We start from the raw sequence: 23,292 nt of genomic DNA on the forward strand, positions 1-23,292 counted from the left end.
AAACCCTGATGAGTTTACTTCCTCTTTCATTCCCTGCAAAGGCAAAGCATAATGGACTACTATGCATCGCATAGTAGTCCATTATGTGTCACTTACCTGACACAGGAGCCAGCGAAGTCACCGCTGTCCCCTGTAATCCGGCGCATCCATCTTCTCGTGGGGTCTCGCTGCTCCGCCGCTGTCATTCGGCGAAGCCGCAATGACGTCACTCCCGCGCATGCGCATGGGAGCCGACACGCGCGGCATCTTCGTCGTTGACGATGCCGCGCTCAGTGCGCCTGCACGCCGCTGTCTACGGTGCATGCGTGCCTGTCTTTCGGCAAATATCTCCTAAACCGTGTAGGTTTAGGAGATATTTCTTGGACCTACAGGTAAGCCTTAATCTAGGCTTACCTGTAGGTCAAAGTGTGTTGTAAGGGTTTACAACCACTTTCAGTATCAGCTGTACCTTCTAATGTGGTGTACCTCATCCAATGCAAAAGATGTAGCAAAGGCTCTTATGTTACACAGACATACCATCAAGGAACATAAAGAAGTTTCTGCACACGGAGCACTGTTCAATCCATCATTCGAAAATGGAAAGAGTATGGCACAACTGCAAACCTACCAAGACATGGCCGTCCACCTAAACTGACAGGCCGGGCAAGGAGAACATTCATCAGAGAAGCAGCCAGGAGGCCCATGGTAACTCTGGAGGAACTGCAGAGATCCACAGCTCAGGTGGGAGAATCGGTCCACAGGACAACTATTAGTCGTGCTCTCCACAAATCTGGCCTTTATGGAAGAGTGCCAAGAAGAAGTTTCTGCACACCTTGTGGGACATCATTTCTCACATCCGGACCACACTATAGAAGACCTCAATGTTTTAGTTCTTAAAGGGAATTTCAGAACTATCCAGGAAAGGAAAATGTTGAAACTAATGCTGGCCATACACGGGTCAAATTTCGAAAGAACTTTCTTTTGAAAATCAGAAAAACTTGTGCGTTTTGTGATTCGATAGTGCCACCATTGATTTCGAAATTCGACCAACCAAACCTTCAATTTCACCTCATGTTCCAACAGAAAAGAATGGTTGGGAATATTCTTTTCTTTTTCGGGAATATTCTTTTCTTGCACATGCACATTTCTTTTTCGATTACATTTCTCGCACGATTCTCCCATCATTGATTAGAAAATCATTTGTTTTTTCAAAAAATTTCCAACATGTCCGATTATTAAAATTCGATGGCCACACGAAAATTGCTGCAGCACACTAATGGTGCGAAATTCGTACGAAAATTTCTAGATAAGATTTTTGAAAGAAAGTTCTTTCGAAATTCGACCCGTGTATGGCCAGCATAAGAATGATATTTCTATCTGACACAAAAAATAATGGCCTAAATTTAGATATGGGTTTTCTGACTCATTCAAAAGTTTTACGATCCCCTCTGTTACTATCATCCCCCCCCCCCCCAGTCTATAGCTCTTCCTCTGTCTTATCTCACTACCTATGCCAGTTTTATTACACTTGCCATGTACAATTGTTTGTGTGTTTGTTTTTCTTTTCTTTTCCTTTCCTTCTTCAGAGATTTTTTTTTAAACATTCTGCTAAAACTTTTGTGAATCAGTACTACTGGGACCTTGAAGAAAGGGACATACACCGAAAGCTTGTCCTGAAAAATTGTATATTAGAGCAAATTAAAAAAAAGTATCACGGACAGTACTCAATTTTCTCTGAAACAACTATACAATGACACGCCAGTTGGAAAGGAGTCCTAAATCACTTGGTTATCTTTTATCAATCGACAGCTGAAATCTGGGCCAGGATGATTCAGTGGATAAGAATTCCCATTAATCCAGGCCCGTGTCTTTGCTATTATTCTCTGATTGCGCTGGTCGGTCCTGCTGGTAAGCAAAGCTAAATTATACGTTGAGCTAAGAGTCGGAAACAATCTGGGCTTTCACATATGCTCAAAAAATCTATTTTAGGCCATGATCGGAGGGGGGGACTTCTTGGCATTAAAGTCATCCATTTTTTCACTAACGTCATTTCATTTTTCAGTAAATGCAATTTACAGGAAATAAAGTAAAGTGTATCTAAAGCCAAAACTTTTTTTTTTTCCTACCTCTAGCCTTCCCTTCAGTCTCGAACCATTGTAAGGCTCCTCTCTTGTACTTAATGTGATTTAACTGCACAATGTGCATTGGAAGCTGCAACAAGTCAGGTAGAGCCCACCTCATCTCCTGGTTGGAGGACATCTAATATCATCTAACTCTTTCATCCCCACATATACTGTCCCTGGCCCACTCCTTTATTCATTGGAATTCAGTTCTTTTAATCATGGTGGATGTGAACATTACCACAGCATCCTGTTTTCAGGAAGATATACACAGCACCCTGCAAGCCTCTCACATTGGCCACAGCACCTCCCTTGGATAGAGAGGCTCAGAGATCTAGCGATGACAGGTATATAACAAAAACAAAAACATATGGTATACATTGTGCTCATAAGTTTACATACCCTGGCAGAATTTATGATTTCTTGGCCATTTTCAGAGAATATGAATGATAACACAAAAACATTTCTTTCACTCGTGGTTAGTGTTTGGCTGAAGCCATTTATTATCAATCAACTGTGTTTACTCTTTTTAAATCATAATGGCAACAGAAACTATTCAAATGACCCTGATCAAACGTTTACATACCCCAGTTCTTAATATTGTGCATTGCCCCCTTTAACATCAATGACAGCTTGGAGCCTATTGTGGTATTTGTGGATGAGGCTCTTTATCTTCTGAAATGGCAAAGCTGCCCATACCTCCAGTTCCTGTAAGTGCCCGTTCACACTACCGCGACTTGTCAGGCGACTTAGTCGCCTGACAAGTCGCGCTCCGTTCTGTACTATGGAACCGTTCTAATAGGAGCGACTCAAGTCGCTCCGACTTAGAAAAAGGTTCCTGTACTATTTTTGGGGCGACTTCAGGCGACTTGCATTGACTTCTATACAGTAGTCGTTTTGCAAGTCGCTGCTGAAATCGTGTGCAGGTCGCGTCTGTGAGTCGCACTGCAAGTCGTGTCGCCCCTGTGTGAACGGGCGCTTAATTCCTGGGCTGTCTTGCATGAACGGCACGTTTGAGATCTCCCCAGAGTGGCTCAACCATATTGATGTCGGGAGACAGAGATGGCCACTCCAAACTTTATTCTGCTGTAACCAATGACAGGTCGACTTGGCCTCGTGTTTTGGATCATTGCCATGGTCGAATGTCTAAGTACGTCCCACGCGCAACTTCCTGGCTGATCAATGCAAATCTTCTTCCAATATTTTTTGATAACATACTACATTCATCTTGCCATCAATTTTGACCAAATTTCCTGTGCCTTTGTAGCTCACACATGCCCAAAACATCAGCGATCCACCTCTGTGTTTCACAGTAGTAATGGTGGCCCTTTCATCATAGGCCTTTTTGACTCCTCTCCAAATGTAGCGTTTATGGTTGTGGCCAAAAAGCTAAATTTTGGTCTCATCACTCCAAATGACTTTGTGCCAGAAGGTTTGAGGCTTGTCTCTGTGCTGTTTGGCGTATTGTAAGCTGGGAACTTTGGGGCATTTGTGTAGTAATGGCTTTCTTATGGCAACTCGACCATGCAGCCCATCTTTCTTCAAGTGTTTCCTTATTGTGCATCTTGAAACAGCCACACCACATGTTTTCAGAGAGTCCTGTACCTCACCTGAAGTTATTTGGGAGTTTTTTTTGCATCCTGAACAATTTTCCTGGCAGTTGTGGCTGACATTTTAGTTGGTCTACCTGACTGTGGTTTGGTTTCAACAGAACCCCTCATTTTCCACTTCTTGATTAGAGTTTGAACACTGCTGATTGGCATTCTCAATTCCTTGGATATCTTTTTTAATATCCCTTTCATGTTTTATACAGTTCAACTACCTTTTCCCGCAGATCCTTTGACAATTCTGTAGCTTTTCCCATGACTCAGAATCCAGAAATGTAAGCGTAGCGTGGAAGAAAGATGCAAGGGTCTGTCAGGAGTCCAGAAACTCAATGACATTTTATAAACACACACTAATTACAAGCAAACAGATCACAGGTGAGGATGGTTACCTTTAATAGCCATTCAAACACCTTTGTGTCAACTCGTGTGCATGTTATCAGGCCAAAACCACCAGGGTATGTAAACTTTTGATCAGGGTCATTTGGGTAGTTTCTGTCGTTATTATGATTTAAAAAAAGTAAACACAGTTGATTCATAATAAATGGCTTCAGCCAAACACTAACCGCAAGTGAAATAAATGTTTTTGTGTTATCATTCACATTCTCTGATAAATGACCAAGAAATCATAAATTCTGCCAGGGTATGTAAACTTATGATCACAAAAATGTATTTTTAAATGTCATTAGCTCATTGATGGAGGGGGCAGGAGGAACCAAGAAGGCCCAATATAACCAGAATAAACTTCAGCTTTAAGTCTTCTGGTAAAAGCCTAAGGAGATGGCCCCATTTTGCCAGGGCTCTGCTTAGTTCTAAATTTACAATGGATTCCCCTGAACTACAGCTGCCTACCAGCTGCAGATACTGGGGCCAAGTTTCTGTTGCTCCAGGAGACTGAGTGCCATACCACCGGGATATCTGGTGCAGGCCAGACAGCACGCCACCTGGACTCCATTTGACACCCTTCACACCAGAGCAACCAGAGGCATTGTCCCACTCCAACTTGAAGGATTAACAGATATTTGATTTGTAAGACTAGTATAGCAGAAGAGTGAAACAAGAGTACTTATAGCAGCATAGTTGGTATCACCAATACTAACACTTGCGGTAACAGGTGCAGTAGTACTCTCCATAACAGGGTCAGTAACACTTGCAGTAAGAGGCATGATAACACTTGCAGGAACAGGCAGTGCCACCTTAACAGCATCATGGGCCCCTGAGAAAAGTAATGCACTGGGGTCAATACCAGGGAGATGGTGACCTGTGGCACACAGTGGGTTGAGGCCATTTTGCTCCAGTGAGGGCAGGTTGACCATTTCCTTACATTCAAGTCCTATATATATATATATATATATATATATATATATATATATATATATATACCATAGGAAAAGCTTACAATCAAAACAGTCTCATGTCAGAGCTGAAATCAGGCATGAGTCTGATCCTGATACTCTGCACCAGGCCATATAATGGGAGGGACCCAAGGTGGAAACAGCCTCTTTAGTTAAGTATTCTTGTTACATTTTCTAATATTATCTGTATCTGTAGCTGTCATTACTTTTTTTGAATGTTATACTTATAAAGTATTAGTGATTTCTCTTTGCACATATCGAATGCAACCCCCAAAAAATGTAAGTATCATGTGACCATGACAAAATAATAGTACAACCCTTCCCTCATCTGCTAACACTTAATCCAAGGTTGAAGAAGGGTCTAAAATACAGGAGGGATGCCCTGCCATGTCATTATATAGGAAATTAAAAGATTGCATACAGGGTATAACTATGATATTGATTAGGAGGGGTTGTCCAAGCATGGACTTAGGAACAATGTTGTAAGTCTAAAAATTTTTATTGATTTGTATATTGTAGATAATTTGAATTATGTTTTAATTTTTTGAGAATAAAGCATATGATTTTATGAAAACCAATACCTTATTAGAGTACTGTGAAAATTCAATATCTTAGAGCAGGGGTCTTCAGACTTTCAACAAGGGGTGAGCTTACGGTCCTTAGGGGGCATAGAAAATCTCCCAGCATCAGTGGGAGTTAACAATGCTCCATCTTTGGTTACACTGGGAGATAATTGTGCCCTATCACTGGTGCTATTGGAAGGAATAGTGCCCCATCATTGGTGTCAATGGGCACCATTGTTGGTGTCATTGGTATGAAGTGTGCCCCTTCTTTGGTGTCTGTAAATGAAATAGTGCCCAAAAAAGCCAGATTAAAGCAAGCAAAGGCTGCATCCAGTTTGAAGACCACTGTCTTATAGCAACAGACATGTTCCTCTATCAGAACTGTCATTTATAGTTATGTATGATGTACATGGGATGTTCCTTTAGGTATTTGTAAGTGTCTAAAATACTTCTACCTCATTTTAATTAAAAAAAAAAAAAGTTTTCCTACCTTAAAAAAAAACATTGAAATAGCACTGGAAACTATCACCTCCAACACCAACAGAAAACAGAAGGTTGAACAAGGTGTGAACAATGTGGAAGATCCACTGCTTCCAAAAGTTAAAAAAATGGAAGCCCAAGGACGTCTTATATCTTCTATAGGATAGAAATTGAAGGACTGTAATCAATAAACAAAAATCAAATAAAGGTGCAAATTTACTGTAGTACCTTAAGGTCAAACTCATGACCTCTTTAAATCTCAAAACTTGCCTAACCTACAATATAAACAGAACACCCTTTTTAGGCCCAGTGAGGCAAGGATCCAACAACAGGCCTAGACTGACCTTAGCCATATATTTCCATTATGCATACAAGAAGCTAATCCTACAGAAGGAAAAAGGAAATGCACATTGTTGACAATCATATCTTTCAGGATTTCTCTTCTTCAGTCACACAAAAACACAAATGCTGTGTACACACGATCGGACTTTCCGCCAACAAAACCGTGGATTTTTGTCCGAAGGATGTTGGCTCAAACTTGTCTTGCATACACACGGTTACACAAATGTTGGCCCAAAATTCTGAACGCGGTGACATACAAGACATACGACGAGCCGAGAAAAGGAAGTTCAATAGCCAGTGAGTCTCCTTCTGCTTGATTCCGAGCATGTGTCAACTTTGGTGCGAGGACTTTGGTACACACGATCAGACTTTCCGCCAACAAAGTGAAGTTGGAAAGTTCGATCGCGTGTAAGCGGCAAAAGACTTTGTACGCATCCGTAGAAAGCTTTCAGAAAATAAAGTCAGATTCTGTCTCCCCCACAATGCCGTGTGTACTGTGGAATGGTTTGATCCAAATTCTTTGAAGATCCACAGATGACTTCCCAACCATTACAATTGGATTCCTAACAACTGTCACTTAAAAATGTAATGGACCATTGACCCTACCGTGATGACATAATCCAGCATTTCTAAAAAAAAAAAAAATCCCAAGCTTTGAACATCTCACGGAGCACTGTTCAATCCATCATCTGAAAATGGAAAGAGTATGGCACAACTGCAAACCTACCAAGACATGGCCATCCACCTAAACTGACAGGCCGGGCAAGGAGACCATTATTCAGAGAAGCAGCCAAGAGGCCATGGTGGTGGCAGCATCATGTTGTGAGGACAGGGAAGCCAGTCAGAGTTGATGGGAAGATGGATGGAGACAAATTCAGAAGAAAACCTGTTGGAGTCTGCAAAACACTTGGAACTGGGATGGAGGTTCACCTTCCAGCAGGACAATTACCCTAAACATGCAGAGCCAGAGCTACAATGGAATAGTTTAGATCAAAGCATATTCATAGTTACATAGTTACATAGTTACATAGTTACATAGTTAGTCAGGTTGAAAAAAGACACAAGTCCATCCAGTTCAACCTTAAAAACAAATAAATAAAATAAAAAATAATCGTACAATCCAGATACCCAATTTAATGCCCACAATTGATCCAGAGGAAGGCGAAAAAAAAACCCAGCAGAGCATGTGCCAATTTGCTACAGCAGGGGAAAAAAATTCCTTCCTGATCCCCCAATAGGCGATCGGATTTTCCCTGGATCAACTTTACCTATGTTAGTACCTAGTTATATTATGTACCATCAGGAAAGTATCCAAGCCTTTCTTAAAGCAATCTACTGAACTGGTCAGAACCACCTCTGGCGGGAGTCTATTCCACATTTTCACAGCTCTAACTGTGAAGAAACCTTTCCGAACTTGAAGATGAAATCTCTTTTCCTCTAGACGTAAAGAGTGCCCCCGTGTCCTCTGGGTTGACCGTACAGAGAACAACTCAACACCAAGTTCACTATATGGACCCCTAATGTATTTGAACATGTTGATCATATCCCCCCTTAATCTCCTCTTCTCAAGAGTGAATAAATTTAGTTCCTCTAATCTCTCCTCATAGCTGAGTTCCTCCATGCCTCTTATCAGTTTGGTTGCCCTTCTCTGCACTTTCTCCAGTTCCCCGATATCCTTTTTGAGAACTGGTGCCCAAAACTGAACGGCATATTCCAGGTGAGGTCTTACTAATGATTTGAACAGGGGCAAAATTATATCTCTTTCTCTGGAGTCCATACCTCTCTTAATACAAGAAAGGACTTTGCTCGCTTTGCAAACAGCAGCTTGGCATTGCATGTTGTTATTGAGCTTATGGTCTACCAAAACCCCCAGATCCTTCTCCACTATGGATTCCCCCAGTTGTACTCCCCCTAGCATGTATGATGCATGCATATTCTTAGGCCCCAAATGCATAACTTTACATTTATCAACATTAAACCTCATCTGCCACATAGTCGCCCAATTAGACAGTGTATTGAGGTCGGCTTGTAAATTGGAGACATCCTGTAAAGACGTTATTGCACTGCATAGCTTGGTGTCATCTGCAAAGACAGAAATGTTACTTTTGATCCCAGACCCAATATCATTTATAAAGATGTTAAAAAGTAAGGGTCCCAACACTGAACCTTGGGGTACACCACTGATAACCTTAGACCATTCAGAGTAAGAGTCATTAACCACTACTCTCTGAATTCTGTCTTCTAGCCAATTTTCTATCCATTTACAAACTGATATTTCCAAACCTGTAGACTTTACCTTACACATGAGCCGTGTGTGGGGAACTGTATCGAATGCTTTTGCAAAATCCAAGTATACCACGTCCACCGCCACCCCTCTGTCCAAGGTTTTACTTACATCCTCATAAAAAGAAATCAGATTTGTCTGACAACTTCTGTCTTTCATGAATCCATGTTGTCTGTTGCTTAAAGTGTTTTTGTTCAGCAAGAACTCGTCGATGTGGTCTTTTATTAAACGCTCCAGTATCTTCCCAGCTATAGAAGTTAAGCTAACAGGTCTATAGTTACTTGGTAAAGACTTTGATCCCTTTTTAAATATAGGCACCACGTTCGCCCTGCGCCAATCCAGTGGGACTATTCCCGTCATTAATGAGTCCCTAAAAATTAGATACAATGGCTCTGAAATTACAGAGCTCAATTCTTTTAGGATAATTGCATATAATTATATAATACAAATATTATTCATGTGCTAGAATGTCCCAGTCAAAGTCCAGACCTAAATCCAATTGAGAATCTGTGACAAGACTTGAAAATTGCTGTTCACAGACGCTCTCCATCCAATCTGACAGAGCTTGAGTTATTTTGCAAAGAAGAATGGGCAAAAATGTCCTCTCTAGAGACATCCCCAAAAAGACTTGCAGCTGTAACTGCAGCGAAAGGTGGTTCTACAAAGTATTGACTCAGGGGGCCGCTATACAAATGCCCCCGACACTTTTCAAATATTTAGTTGTAAAAAAAAATTCAAAACTGTTTATCATTTTCCTTCCACTTCACAATTATGTGTCCATTTGTGTTGGTTTATCACATAAAATTCCTATAAAATACATTTACGTTTTTGGTTGTAACAGGAAAAAAAATTGAAAATTTCTAGGGGTATAAATACTTTTTCAAGGCACTGTATATCTTGTACATATACAGTGGTGTGAAAAAGTGTTTGCCCCCTTCCTCATTTCCTGTTCCTTTGCATGTTTGTCACACTTAAGTGTTTCGGAACATCAAACCAATTTAAACAATAGTCAAGGACAACACAAGTAAACACAAAATGCAATTTGTAAATGAAGGTGTTTATTATTAAAGGTGAAAAAAAATCCAAACCATCATGGCCCTGTGTGAAAAAGTGATTGCCCCCTAAACCTAATAACTGGTTGGGCCACCCTTAGCAGCAACAACTGCAACCAAGCGTTTGCGATAACGTGCAATGAGGCTTTTACAGCATCCTGGAGGAATTTTGGCCCACTCATCTTTGCAGAATTGTCCTAATTCAGTTACATTAGAGGGTTTTCGAGCATGAACGGCCTTTTTAAGGTCATACCACAACATCTCAATAGGATTCAGGTCAGGACTTTGGCTAGGCCACTCCAAAGTCTTCATTTTGTTTTTCTTCAGCCATTCGGTGGTGGACTTGCTGGTGTGTTTAGGATCATTGTCCTGCTGCAGAACCCAAGTTCGTTTCAGCTTGAGTACATGAACAGATGGTCGGACATTCTCCTTCAGGATCTCTTGGTAGACAGCAGAATTCATAGTTCCTTTTATCACGGCAAGTCTTCCAGGTCCTGAAGCAGCAAAACAGCCCCAGACCATCACACTACCACCACCATATTTTACTGTTGGTATAATGTTCTTTTTATGAAATGCAGTGTTCCTTCTACGCCAGATATACTTGGACACACACCTTCCAAAGAGTTCCACTTTTGTCTCATCGGTCCACAGAATGTTGTCCCAAAAGTCTTGGGGATCATCAAGATGTGTTGTGGAGAAATTGAGACGAGCTTTGATGTTCTTTTTGCTCAGCAGTGGTTTTCTCCTTGGAACTCTGCCATGCAGGCCATTTTTGCCTAGTCTTTTCCTGATGGTGGAGGCATGAACGCTGACCTTAACTGAGGCAAGTGAGGCCTGCAGTTCCTTGGACGTTGTTGTGGGGTCTTTTGTGACCTCTTGGATGAGTCGTCGCTGCGCTCTTGGGGTAATTTTGGGCGGCCGGCCACTCCTGGGAAGGTTCACCACTGTTCCATGTCTTCGCCATTTGTGGATAATGGCTCTCACTGTGGTTCGCTGGATTCCCAAAGCTTTGGAAATGGCTTTATAACCCTTTCCAGACTGATAGATCTCAATTACTTTCTTTCTCAATTGTTCTTGAATTTCTTTGGGTCTCGGCATGATGTGTAGCTTTTAAGGATCTTCTGGTGGACCTTACTGTGTCAAGCAGCTCCTATTTAAGTGATGCCTTGATTGTGAACAGGTGTGGCAATAATCAGGCCTGGGTGTGGCTAGAGAAATTGAACTCAGGTGTGGACAACCACAGTTATAGTATGTTTAACAATCCCTTTTTCACACAGGGCCATGATGGTTTGGATTTTTTTTCACCTTTAATAATAAACACCTTCATTTACAAATTGCATTTTGTGTTTACTTGTGTTGTCCTTGACTATTATTTAAATTGGTTTGATGTTCCGAAACACTTAAGTGTGACAAACATGCAAAGGAACAGGAAATGAGGAAGGGGGCAAACACTTTTTCACACCACTGTACAGTATATTATAGAATGTATTATAAAATATGTTCTCCCTGTGTCTGCGTGTGTTTCCACCAGAGAGACATGCTGGTAGGTTAATTAGCTTCTGTCTAAATTCACTCTGGTATGTGTTTGTATGGTTGTAGTTTAGGGTACTTAGATTGTAAGCTCCTTGAGAGCATGGACTGATGTGAATGTATAATATATACCATATGTGAAGCACTGCGTCTATTGATGGTGCTATATAAGTATCTGTAATAAATAAATAAAAAAAATAAGTAACCAACATTCATAATTTCATCTGTTTTTTCCACATTATGAAATTTACACCTATTTTTATAACATCAGCATGATGTGTGCCATGATGTCTCATGAAACCTTTTATTAATCAAGAATTAATTGTAGCGGCGGCTCCTGAAGAGCACGCGCTATGCGTTTTTCTAAAGTTAAAGTTGCCTAAACTGGAGTTTGGTTTGGGTATAATTATCTAAAATTGGGCCTCAGCATCAGTCTGACTGAACTGTGAGACGTTCAGCCTGGCCACAGGGGGCACTGTCTCTTCTGGCAGGCATGGAACTATGGTCTGGTTGGGTGCTTAAGTTACTCTCTCTCTGAGCCCGCCCAGTGGGAGTGGCGCTCTCGCTGTGCTTTCTGGGAGAGGGTATTTAAGATGCCAATGTCACGTGGCTTGGGGTTCCAGTCCAGAATGATGTGCTGACTTCATGGTCCTGGTCCTCCTGACCAGCCCCCAGGAAGGCTATGGCCTGGGGTGCGGATCCACCCGACTTTAAGCCTGAGACAAAGAAACTAAGGAAGGATTCTGAGGTGGTTGGGTGCTGTCTCCGGTTCGGGAGAGACCCAGTGTACTACTTCAAGCATTCAAGGGGAGGACTCTTCAGAAGAACACTACGTATGGGTTGGTTTTCTTAACAAGAGCCTGGAAGGGCTGAAGTAACCGAGAGAATCCGGTCTTGTGGATATCGCCAAGCAGGCTGAAAGATCCAGGTATCCCACAAGTGTTCTCAAGCTTAGTTTCCCTATGGTTCTACATTATTATACATTATCTTGTATGTTTCTACAACAACGTTTGTGGCAGAGACTTGTTCCTGAGTAAGCACCAAGTTGGCTGCTAGGCCTTGTGAGAGAGGGACTGTCCAACCTGAGTGATCATCCAGTTGTGAATGGCTATTCTCTGGATGCAGTCAAAGTAAGCAAGTTCTTCAACGTGTTTTGACTTTGACACTAATGCCGCGTACACACGCCCGGACTTTTCGACATCAAAGGTCCGACGGAACGATTCCGGCGGACCATTCGATCGTGTGTGGGCTGCAGCGGACTTTTGATTTGCAAAAATCCGACAGACTTTAGAAATGGAACATGTTTCAAAATTTTTCCGCCGGAACTCTGCCAGACCCAGTTCCTAACGAGAAATCCGCTCATGTGTATGCTAGTCCGAATGACAAAAACCAACGCGAGGGCAGCTATTGGCTACTGGCTATGAACTTCCTTATTCTAGTCCGGTCGTACGTCATCACGTTCGAATCCGTCGGACTTTGGTGTGATTGTGTATGGCCAAGTCCGTTCATTCGGAAAGTCCGTCAGAACTCCGTCAGAACTCCGCAGAAAGTCCGTCGGACCTAGTCCCTCGAAAAGTCCGGTCGTGTGTATGCGGCATAAGAGTACCTGAACTTCCTTTCCAACCCTCTGATCCCAAGTTGAAAGACTGTTCAATTGTCTGAGTTTTGCAAATAAAATCCATTCAAGTGGATCTATTGTCAGTCTCCAGTTACTGGGCCATCTACCACGGGACATCACCTAGACATGCAACAAGGAGAACGGAAGGTAACGGTAAGCCCAAAAATAACCAGCAGCTCCTTCGGGGGTTAGTACTATATAATTATTTATGTTATTATTTTATTTTCAGCAGATAAAACTTCACCAACCAGCATGGTTGGATCCAACCTAAATAATTAGTAAAAATAATGATATATTCATTGCCTTGATCTATATTTTTTTATGTAATTTATATGTAGAATCATATTTATTCAAAATTTCTCAACATACCATACAAGTTCATCTTATCAAATTAATTACAAATGTTGAACAATGTTTATTGTTATTATTAGTAGTAGAAATAATAACAGTAGTAATATTTTATAATTGTTATATAATATGATATATTATATAAAAAATATATTGCATATAATTATATAATACAAATATTATATTAGATTTTTATGATTTTTTTTTTTACCATTTATGATTTACACCTTTTACCATTTAGATTTTCACCTATTTTTATACTAATAAAGATTTAAAATAGAAAAAATGTTACCATATATTTATGTAGCACCCTCAAAAAGAGTTGTGAAGGAGGAAGGGAGAGGAATAGTCCGCAAGCAAGGACAGTACTGGAGGAGACTGAAGTAGTAACATGTACAGAAGAGTGTACATAGTCGCCCCAATTGATTGATATACAATTTACCAATTGATTGACATACAATCCACCAATTGATTGTACAATTCACCAGACACACCATATTTCCTTCACCCCATCCAAGTTAAATTCCCTCAATAAAATAAACAAAACCAAGCACATGGACTGCTTATTGTCGTAAGGTGATTGAGGAGTGAATCCGGAGCTGTTACATTTAATTATGAACTCGTACTAGTCATCAACACTCCAGCATTAACTATGTGCCATATGGTTCCAGTGCCCTTTTATTAGTCATATTTTATTATTTTATTTGTTAGATAAAGCCTCAGCACAATGATGTGCCATGCGGTCACTGTGCCCTTTTATCAATCAAGAATAAATTATTTTATTATATTACTTTATGAGATAAAACCTCATCAGCATGATGTGTGCTATGATATCTCATGAACCCTTTTATCAATCAAGAATTAATTATTTATTATATTATTTATTTTTCATCAAATAAAACTTCATCAACCAGCATGGGCGAATTCAACCTAAATAATTAGTGAAAATAATTATATATTCATTGCATTGATCTAAACTTTCTTAATGTAATTTATTTGTAGAATCATATTTATTCATTTTTGTCTCAGCATACCACACAAGTTCATCTTATTAAATTAATACAAAATGTTGAACAATGTTTTTTTTAGTAGTAGTAATATTTTTATATTTTATAATTGTTATGTAATATGATATATTCTATAATAAATATATTGCATATAATTATATAATTAGGGCTGTTACTGATTAAAATTTTCGTGTTCGATGAATCGTTTTTTTAAATCGATTAATCGACTAATTTCGATAAATTATAACGCACATACAGATCCAACTACTTTTAGCTGATCTCCTTGCATTGCAACTCTACATTAGTCAGTGGTAAATGTGGTATACACTATATATAATCACACTACACTAGTTAGTTTCCACAATCCATGACTTAACTTCACAGTTCACACAAATACGTTTTAAATTCAAACTGTAGCACTGACGTAAGCCTAACTAATCACTCTCACCTTATGACATGGACCCCTGTGCAAAGGTGGTCATGCAAGCGGGTATCAAAAGGGTTAACACGGACCATAAACTTCTCTCACATCTCCTTAGATCTCAGCAAGGACGCCAGGTCATGGGTAGAAGTGCTCACCGCTTAAGTAAAAGATTAAATTTTTGTGTTCAAACACAAACTACTCACATAAAGATGATAAAAACACAGCATGTAAAGCCGACAATCGTGTTAGTTCCGTAGGGCAGCAGCGGGTGATGTCATGCGTAGCTCCTCCCCCGTACACATTACGTTCGATCAGAACTTCAACCTCACTGGACTCCTCCCCCCTTCCCTTTGTTAGCAGACGGAGGCACTTGGGGAAGGGGGGAGGAGTCCAGTGACATTGATGTCCGTGATGTCACCGGATCTCCCACGGAACTCCCTGAAGACCCAGAAGCCGGCGGAGAGGTGAGTACCAATCAAAACAATTTTGATTGATCAAAAAATTAATCAATTAATCGAGGAATTAATCTTTAATTTCCACAGCCCTATATATAATAGAAATATATTATATATTTATGATTTTTTTTTTACCATTTATGGTTTACAAATCATATTACATTCCACTTTTATTTTCATCCCCTATTATTCATTCAGCGTTTTTTACACCTGTCCTGATGAAGTGCCACAAAACGAGTTGATGGTGTTTTTACTGTTGCTTGATAAATAAATAACTACCTGATGAGAATAATTCAAAGCTTCTTCCTACACCATTGGGTACCCCTGCTGATCTCACCTACATTGTCTTCTACTAACTTTAAAACAATGTACGGCTCATGAGGTTCAGGTACTCCAACACTTGATGATCAGGGGAGGCTCAGTGGTTGCAGTAAAATACTGGTGGTCACTAGAAGGAGTGACCTGTATATGCAGCACAATAATGCTTAAAGCTAAACTCCAGTTTTTTATGATTTGTTTACATAGTCAGAGGTTGTGACATCACCAGCCTGCCATTCTGAGGAAGCTTTGTATTGGGTACCTCTCGTACCCAATACATTGGGTATTGCTAGAATATATCACAGATAAAGCAATGTAATCTAGAAGTGAATACAAAGCTTCCTCAGATTGGCTGACTTAGAGGTTGTAACATCATCAGCCCGCCTCTCAGGAACACCTCTATAGAGTCTATATGATTTGCGCTCAGCCTGTTTCCTCTGAATGGCTGAGTGCTAATCATATAGACTCTATTGTGTTCTGGGTATTAGACAGGAAATCTCAGCTCGAACCTGAAACACAGTGTGATGTGCTGTATATAGCCTCAGCTACATACAGTTTATACAGCACATCCAGGGGCCTCACATGTTAGTGTTGGACATAGTTTGTTTGGTCTAGCTTGGCCCAAGCAAACTATGTAAAGTGTATCAAAAGCTGGAGTTCAGCTTTAAGGTACACTATATTACCAAAGGTATTGGGACGCCTGCCTTTACACACACATGAACTTTAATGGCATCCCAGTCTTAGTCCGTAGGGTTCAATATTGAGTTGGCTCACCCTTTGCAGCTATAACAGCTTCAACTCTTCTGGGAAGGCTGTCCACAAGGTTTAGGAGTCTGTCTATGGGAATGTTGCAAAAATGGAGATGCCCCTCATGCGGGGTTTTCTAGGCAGCAAAAGGGTAACAACATAATAGCATAAGGTTTAAAATTGTATAAACGTTATTGGTGACAAAATCTCAAAAAAACGACAATAATAGTTAAAATATGGGCTGTGGTACAGGAGATATAATGACAACAACACAAGTGAAACTAAAAAGAATAATATATCATGTTCAAGAGCTAGAGTAGGATAATGAATGAATCTTGACGTGTTTCGACCCCACTGGGTCTTCTTCAGAGGATTTGGCCGCTGTAAGGAAATTTACATATATAGGGATTCAAAATAACCACAAAAAGTATAAATAAATTATAACAAGATAAACATTTTCCAGTATAGTTACCAATCACATTATGTTGAGTGATTTCTCCTGAGCCTAAATTGCTTTAAAAACCTTCCTTCTTGGATCCCAACAGGGGTCTCCGGCCAGCCAGCCCACCAACTGAGGAAGGCAATCGTCTGTGCGTGACTTACGAAGAGTCACAGAGTTCCAAGGGCCAGAGTAGAAATACTTTTACGCTGTTGGCTTTAGAAAAATATAGATTACAGCTAAATAAACGAATAGATCTATTATTTCCAATATTCAACCATTGGAATCATGTATATATCCCTGTCTGTGCCAAACAAGACGCACTTATAGTATTGTTGCTTGATGATCCGTCTGCAGGTGCTGCTTGTTCGCCCCCACGCCCCTCTCTGGCCCTTGGGACTCTGTGACTCTTCGTAAGTCACGCACAGATGATTGGCTTCTTCAGTTGGTGGGCCGGCTGGCAGGATTTTAAAGGAATTTAGGCTCAGGAGAAATCGCTGAACATAATGTGATTTGTAACTTTACTGGAAAATGTTTATCTTGTTATAATTTATTTATACTTTTTGTGGTTATTTTGAATCCCTATTTAGGTAAATTTCCTTACAGTGCCCAAATCCTCTGAAGAAGACCCGGTGGGGTCGAAACACGTCAAGATTCATTCATTATCCTACTATAGCGCTTGAACATGACATATTATTCTTTTTAGTTTCACTTGTGTTGTTGTCATTATATCTCCTGTACCACAGCCCATATTTTAACCATTATTGTTGTTTTTTTGAGATTTTGCCATCCATAAAGTTTATACAGTTTTAAACCTTACACTATTATGTTGTTACCCTTTTGCTGCCTAGAAAACCCCACCTGAGGGACATCTCCTTTTTTTCGATAATACTCGGGGTGTGCAGCACTCCATTTTTCTCTCAATAAGTGTACCTTCTTTTTGGTCTATGGGAATGTTTAACCATTCTTCCAGAAGCACATTTGTGAGGTCAGGCACTGATAAGGCCTGACCTCGCAGTCTCCCCACTAATTTATCCCAAAGGTGTTCTATCAGGTTGTGGTCAGGACTCTGTGCAGGCCAGTCAAGTTCTTCCACCCCAAACTCGCTCATCCATGTCTCTATGGACCTTGCTTTGTGCACTGGTGCGCAGTCATATTGGAACAGTGTCAGAAACCATGAAATCAGGCAGAGACAGAAGTACAGTTAAATCACACTTGTTTAATAATAAAAGTAAAAAGAAGAAATGTAGTCAAAACATAGCCAAAGTTCAGTAACTGGAATGGATAGTCAGCAAAGCAAGTCTTGAAGAGGATCACAGGAAATAGTTTCTGTGATGTTGACCAAGGCGAAGGCAGAGATCCTCTGGACTGGACGGCTTAAATAGGTAGGTCTGATGAGCAAGATATCATCAACAGCTGAGTAACTGTGGAGAGACAGGAGCTGGCAATTAGATGACAGCTGAGCAGCCAGCTCAGAGAAGGAAGGGCTGAGCCTAGCCTTGACAAGCAGTAAGGGGACATCCCCAAACTGTTTCCACAAAGTTGGGAGTATGAAATTGTCCAAAATGTCTTGGTATTCTGATACCTTAAGAGTTCCCTTCACTGGAACTAAGGGGCCAAGCCCAACCCCTAAAAAAGACAAACCCACACCCCTCCACCAAATAATTTGGACCAGTTCACAAAGCAAGGTCCATAAAGACATGGATGAATGAGTTTGGGGTGGAGAAACTTTACTGGCCTACACAGAGTCCTGAACTCAACCCGATAGAACACCTTTGGGATGAGTTAGTGCGGAGACTGCGAGCCAGGCCTTCTCGTCCCCATCAGTGCCGGACCTCACAAATGCACTTTTGGAAGAAGGGTCAAACATTCCCATAGACACACTCCTAAACCTTGTGGACAGTCTCTTTAGAAAAGTTGAAGCTGTTATGCAAATATTGAAGCCTACGGACTAAGATTGGGATGCCATTAAAGTTTATGTGGGTGTAAAGGCAGGCGTCACAATACTTTTGGTAATATAGTGTATATGGTAACACAAGTATGTAAAAATGACTTTAAAAAAATAAGGAAAATCCCAATAATAGCCAAAATGATGACTTAATCAAGAAGATACTATCAGCTCCCAGTAAGTTTATTTATAAGTGTAGTAAACATGGGCCAAATTCAGACTGGGAGGGTAATAGTATAGCTTATTAAGAAGATAAGAGCATTAAGTACTTCCTGTACAGTAGTAATAAAGGATTCAGTCTCTGCCAAAATCTTTGGATTCCCACCCATTATGAAATAGTAGACATTAAGTTCAAAGATAGAGAGGACCAGAGACAAAGGAGCATTGTCTGACGAGTACAACCAAACACCTGACAAAACACCATCAACCATAACTTAAATACACGTCAACATAAAACTGCACTGTACTACACAATAACAACACATACCACCTGTATAACAAACAGATATCCCTACCCTTGCAATACAGATATCCCCTCCCTTCACCTTCTTAAAGATTCCTATATTTCCTTCCACCCTGCACTCTACGCGCCCCCTCCTCAAGGAGAAGCAATTAAACATCACACTGGCTCAAGATAATGACAATAGAGAGAGTGTTTGCATGGTAGGCTCAGGCTGTATGGGGTCCCCAAGAGTAGGGGCCCAGTTGCAACTGCAGCTTTTGATACACATTTCCCCACAGTACTTCGCACACTCAGGCCGCGTACACACGCGCGGACTGTTTGCCCAACCTTGTTCGTCAAACAGTTTCGGCAAACAGTCCGCTCAAAATTTGCATGAGCGGACTTGCCCACACACGAGCGGACTGTTTCAACGAACTGTTTGCCAAACAGTCCGCTCAACTTTTGAAATGAACGGACTCGCCCACGTAAGGCGGAGGCAAATCTGCCCATTTCGAGCGCGTGTACAGGTAGGCGGGGCCCGCAAAGGAGACGTCGCGGGCTCCGCCGCCTGGAATGGGCTTAAAGGGGAACCCCAACGCCGAAAAAAATCGGCGTGGGGGTTCCCCCAAAGTCCACACCAGACCCTTGTCCGAGCACGCTACCCGGCCGGCCAGGAAAGGGGGGCGAGCGAGCGCGCCCCCCCTCCTGAGCCGTACCAGGCCGCGTGCCCTCAACATGGGGGGGTGCCTTGGGGAAGGGGGGGCCGCGCGGCCCCCCCACCCCAAAGCACCTTGTCCCCATGTTGATGAGGACAAGGGCCTCTTCCCGACAACCCTGGCCGTTGGTTGTCGGGGTCTGCGGGCGGGGGGCTTATCGGAATCCGGGAGCCCCCTTTAAGAAGGGGGCCCCCGGATACCGGCCCCCCACCCTATGTGAATGAGTATGGGGTACAATGTACCCCTACCCATTCACCTGTGAAATAAAGTACAAAAAAAAACACAACACAGGGGAAAAAATATTTTATTGCACAGCTCCGGGGGTCTTCCGTCTTCGGGGGTCTTCTCGCCGGACTCCTCCGCTATGTGTGTGTAGCTCTTTTACTAGCGGAGGAGTCCGGCTTTCTTCCTCCCCGCCGCCGGCCTCTTCTCCCGACTTCGGGGGTCTTGTCCCCCTCTTCGGTTCTTCTGCCGGGCCACCACGCCTTCTTGTAGCTCTTTTACAGGCGGTGGCCCGGTCTTCTGTCGCCGCTGCCTTCCGTTCTTCTGTCGCCGCCTTCGGTTCTTCTGCCGGGCCACCGCGCCTTCTTGTAGCTCTTTTACAGGCGGTGGCCCGGTCTTCTGTCGCCGCTGTCGCCGCCTTCCGTTCTTGTTCTTCTTGTTCTTCTTCTTCTTCTCCAGGCGATGTTGACACGTCGCTCCCTCCGGCCGGAATGCCAGGGACACGCTCCGCTGCCACTTATATAGTGACAATGGGGCGGTGTCACATGGTATATGTCACATGGGTTGGTCACATGGTGACCCCGCCCCCTTACGATGTCATAGTCCCCATGTGACATCAACCCATGTGACCAACCCATGTGACATATACCATGTGACCCCGCCCCATTGTCACTATATAAGTGACCGCACAGCGCGGCTCTGGCATTCCGGCCGGAGGGAGCGACGTGTCAACATCGCCTGGAGAAGAAGAAGAAGAACAAGAAGAAGAACAAGAACGGAAGGCGGCGACAGCGACAGCGGCGACAGAAGACCGGGCCACCGCCTGTAAAAGAGCTACAAGAAGGCGCGGTGGCCCGGCAGAAGAACCGAAGGCGGCGACAGAAGAACGGAAGGCAGCGGCGACAGAAGACCGGGCCACCGCCTGTAAAAGAGCTACAAGAAGGCGCGGTGGCCCGGCAGAAGAACCGAAGAGGGGGACAAGACCCCCGAAGTCGGGAGAAGAGGCCAGCGGCGGGGAGGAAGAAAGCCGGACTCCTCCGCTAGTAAAAGAGCTACACACACATAGCGGAGGAGTCCGGCGAGAAGACCCCCGAAGACGGAAGACCCCCGGAGCTGTGCAATAAAATATATTTTCCCCTGTGTTGTGTTTTTTTTTGTACTTTTTTTTCACAGGTAAATGGGTAGGGGTACATTGTACCCCATACTCATTCACATAGGGTGGGGGGCCGGTATCCGGGGGCCCCCTTCTTAAAGGGGGCTCCCGGATTCCGATAAGCCCCCCGCCCGCAGACCCCGACAACCAACGGCCAGGGTTGTCGGGAAGAGGCCCTTGTCCTCATCAACATGGGGACAAGGTGCTTTGGGGTGGGGGGGCCGCGCGGCCCCCCCTTCCCCAAGGCACCCCCCCATGTTGAGGGCACGCGGCCTGGTACGGCTCAGGAGGGGGGGCTCGCTCGCTCGCCCCCCTTTCCTGGCCGGCCGGGTAGCGTGCTCGGACAAGGGTCTGGTGTGGACTTTGGGGGAACCCCCACGCCGATTTTTTTCGGCGTTGGGGTTCCCCTTTAAGCCCATTCCAGGTGGCGGAGCCCGCGACGTCTCCTTCGCGGGCCCCGTCTACCTGTACACGCGCTCGAAATGGGCGGACTTTCCGAGCGGGAACAGTCCGCTCATTTCGAAAGTACAGCGGACAGGCCCACACACGGGCGGACTGTTCGCTCAAACACAGTTTCAGCGGACAGTTTTTCGGAATTTCCGAAAGACTTTGTCCGTCCAACTGTCCGCTGAAACTGTCCGCTGAAAGCCCACACACGAGCGGACTGTCCGCCCAAACACTGTTCAGCGGACAAGGTTGGGCGAACAGTCCGCCCGTGTGTACGCGGCCTCACTGTATAATAATATTATATATGGTGGTGGAGGAGAATCTTCACCTCTACAAGACAAATTCTGCTTTCTGAATGTGACATGCATGACGTAGAGGTTTCCCATGAGTGTTGAGTAGCGGTGTGCATTTTTAGGATTGCCTCTTTCTTTAACCTGGTGGAGGATTGCTTTGTTGGTTGAACTGGTGGAGGATTGCCATGTTGGTGGACTCAGAAAAGGAACCCCCTTTTGGTGGACCTAGTGGAGGAATCGACATGTTGCTGGACCCAGAGGAGGATTGCCTTGTGTTGGGCCAGGTAGAGTATTGCTTTGTTGCTAGACCCTGGGAAGGTTCATCTTGTTGGTGGAAGTAGTAGCAGATGGCCTTGTTTGTAGTTCTGGTTTAGGATTGTGTTGTTGGTGGACCTGGTGGTGGAAGATCACTTTGTTGGTAGACCAGGTAGCTTGCCTTGTTTGAGGTCCTGGTTTTGGTATTGCCTTGTTGGTGGACCTGGTAGCAGATGACCTTGTTGGTGAGCCTGATGAAAGAACTCCATGTTTGTGGTCCTGGTGTTGGATCCCCTTGTTGGTGGACCCATTGTAGGACTGTGTTTTTGCCAGACACGGGGGGGGGGGGGGGGTTACCATATTGGTAGGCCAAGTGGAGGTGGTTGAGGATAGTCGTGTTGGCAGACTGAGGAAAGTAATTGAAGCAAAGATCTAGTTGGTGACCAAGTGAACCTGATTGGTTGATTTGTCATCCCACTTCAAGCCCCTAACCTTTGATCCTTGCATTAAACCAACCCTTGCTTATCCCTCACACTAAATTAACTTCCAACCCTTAGAATGTACTTTATGTCAATCCAGCCATGAAAATTAACAGTCCCATCATGTCATGATCTCCAACCACCAATAGTTTGGTGTTAAAACGTTGTATCATTGTAATAACAAGGGCTCCGCAAGCTGTGGATTCAAACTACGTACTGATGGTGACCAAACCGTGCAATAATATTGACTATAGGTCGTCGAATAGTTGACTGCAGTCACTAGAAGCATAGGTGGCTGGGGTGTTAAAAGTGGCAGCAATGACATTTCCGGGTCTTTGAAGCCTCTAGCTGTGGTTTGGCCCCAGTCCATTCATAACATCTCCAGATCCTGTTGAGGTGGAGGAGTGTGTATTGTAGTGTGAGCACCGCGTGACCGCAAGGAAAAAGTGAGTAATGTAAATCAGAGATAGTACAGTCAGCATAGAGTCAGTTTCCCCCTCCACTGTAAGAATTTGGAAGAAATTAAATTGTATTTATGATATGTTTCCCTGAGAGTGACCCTGTTAAATACCTAAGGGTCAGCTTCACTCCCAGCCTCTTGATCTGTGGTATCTGAGAATGAAATATCCTGCAGAAGTTAAATATGGATTATTGGTGAACCTGACCAACCAC

This window comes from Lithobates pipiens, unplaced genomic scaffold (genome assembly GCF_037356315.1).
Source record: "Lithobates pipiens isolate NorthernLeopardFrog02 unplaced genomic scaffold, aLitPip1_a1.2 Scaffold_8, whole genome shotgun sequence".
NCBI classification, from domain to species: domain Eukaryota; kingdom Metazoa; phylum Chordata; class Amphibia; order Anura; family Ranidae; genus Lithobates; species Lithobates pipiens.